Source organism: Hoplias malabaricus, chromosome 8, assembly GCF_029633855.1.
Source record: "Hoplias malabaricus isolate fHopMal1 chromosome 8, fHopMal1.hap1, whole genome shotgun sequence".
In the NCBI taxonomy this organism is placed as follows: Eukaryota; Metazoa; Chordata; class Actinopteri; order Characiformes; family Erythrinidae; genus Hoplias; species Hoplias malabaricus.
In genome coordinates, this window is record NC_089807.1 from 21977749 (window position 1) to 21979960 (window position 2212).

At 51.0% G+C, this 2212-nt stretch overlaps 1 non-coding gene across 1 annotated transcript; it reads right to left on the reverse strand.

Moving 5' to 3' along the window:
• Positions 1 to 475: 475 nt before the first annotated feature.
• On the reverse strand, positions 476 to 562 carry trnay-gua (transfer RNA tyrosine (anticodon GUA)). The gene is given in 2 exon segments: positions 476 to 511; positions 526 to 562. It is a non-coding gene; the product is annotated as a tRNA-Tyr (tRNA).
• Positions 563 to 2212: the final 1650 nt, after the last annotated feature.

Below are 2212 nucleotides of genomic sequence, written 5' to 3' on the forward strand. Positions count from 1 at the left end.
CCTATCTCCTTCCTTTCAGACGTAGCTGAAAACGGTGGCCCTGGTGGTCTAGTGGCTAGGATTCGGCGCTCTCACCGCTGCGGCCGGGTTCGATTCCCGGTCAGGGAAGTGTGTGCTTTCTTGCACACCAAGTCCACTACAAGACTCTGGAAGGTCCCCCCCCCCACCCACATGCTGGGCTGTGTAGGTTGAAGGAATGTAAAGCGTCCTCCTTCTGCTACTTCCTTTTTTGCCAAACTTCTAAACGACACGTTGCTGCCTCATTCACCACCTCCACACACCCACACCAGCGTGGCTTTATGTTTTCAAGTCTGCAAGTCTTTTAGGGAGGCAAGATAAAGTTTGAGAAATTTGAATGGAACAATGTAAATGATCCGTCACTGCCTTCAGCATATTGCACTCTGGCATGCCAGTGCATCTGCAGGCAGGCACCTGGCCATGATATCCCGCAGTGGCACGAGGGAAAAGAAAAGTCTCCTTTGAGCTGGATTTGAACCAGCAACCTAAGGATCGCCTTATTAACAACTACAGTCCTCCGCTCTACCAACTGAGCTATCAAAGGTGCTATGCTAAAGGGTTGGACTGAAAACTGACAAGTGCATTTAGGACAGACTCGGATGCTCTCCTATGATTGTAGAGCGAGTACATCCGGCAAAAGCCTAGCCCTAGCCCCTGAACTTAATCCTATCTCCTTCCTTTCAGACGTAGCTGAAAACGGTGGCCCTGGTGGTCTAGTGGCTAGGATTCGGCGCTCTCACCGCTGTGGCCGGGTTCGATTCCCGGTCAGGGAAGTGTGTGCTTTCTTGCACACCAAGTCCACTACAAGACTCTGGAAGGTCCCCCCCCCACCCACATGCTGGGCTGTGTAGGTTGAAGGAATGTAAAGCGTCCTCCTTCTGCTACTTCCTTTTTTGCCAAACTTCTAAACGACACGTTGCTGCCTCATTCACCACCTCCACACACCCACACCAGCGTGGCTTTATGTTTTCAAGTCTGCAAGTCTTTTAGGGAGGCAAGATAAAGTTTGAGAAATTTGAATGGAACAGTGTAAATGATCCGTCACTGCCTTCAGCATATTGCACTCTGGCATGCCAGTGCATCTGCAGGCAGGCACCTGGCCATGATATCCCGCAGTGGCACGAGGGAAAAGAAAAGTCTCCTTCGAGCCGGATTTGAATCAGCGACCTAAGGATCGCCTTATTAACAACTACAGTCCTCCGCTCTACCAACTGAGCTATCGAAGGTGCTATGCTAAAGGGTTGGACTGAAAACTGACAAGTGCATTTAGGACAGACTCTAATGCACTCCTATGATTGTAGAGCGAGTACATCCGGCAAAAGCCTAGCCCTAGCCCCTGAACTTAATCCTATCTCCTTCCTTTCAGACGTAGCTGAAAACGGTGGCCCTGGTGGTCTAGTGGCTAGGATTCGGCGCTCTCACCGCTGCGGCCGGGTTCGATTCCCGGTCAGGGAAGTGTGTGCTTTCTTGCACACCAAGTCCACTACAAGACTCTGGAAGGTCCCCCCCCCACCCACATGCTGGGCTGTGTAGGTTGAAGGAATGTAAAGCGTCCTCCTTCTGCTACTTCCTTTTTTGCCAAACTTCTAAACGACACGTTGCTGCCTCATTCACCACCTCCACACACCCACACCAGTGTGGCTTTATGTTTTCAAGTCTGCAAGTCTTTTAGGGAGGCAAGATAAAGTTTGAGAAATTTGAATGGAACAATGTAAATGATCCGTCACTGCCTTCAGCATATTGCACTCTGGCATGCCAGTGCATCTGCAGGCAGGCACCTGGCCATGATATCCCGCAGTGGCACGAGGGAAAAGAAAAGTCTCCTTCAAGCCGGATTTGAACCAGCGACCTAAGGATCGCCTTATTAACAACTACAGTCCTCCGCTCTACCAACTGAGCTATCAAAGGTGCTATGCTAAAGGGTTGGACTGAAAACTGACAAGTGCATTTAGGACAGACTCTCATGCACTCCTATGATTGTAGAGCGAGTACATCCGGCAAAAGCCTAGCCCTAGCCCCTGAACTTAATCCTATCTCCTTCCTTTCAGACGTAGCTGAAAACGGTGGCCCTGGTGGTCTAGTGGCTAGGATTCGGCGCTCTCACCGCTGCGGCCGGGTTCGATTCCCGGTCAGGGAAGTGTGTGCTTTCTTGCACACCAAGTCCACTACAAGACTCTGGAAGGTCCCCCCCCCA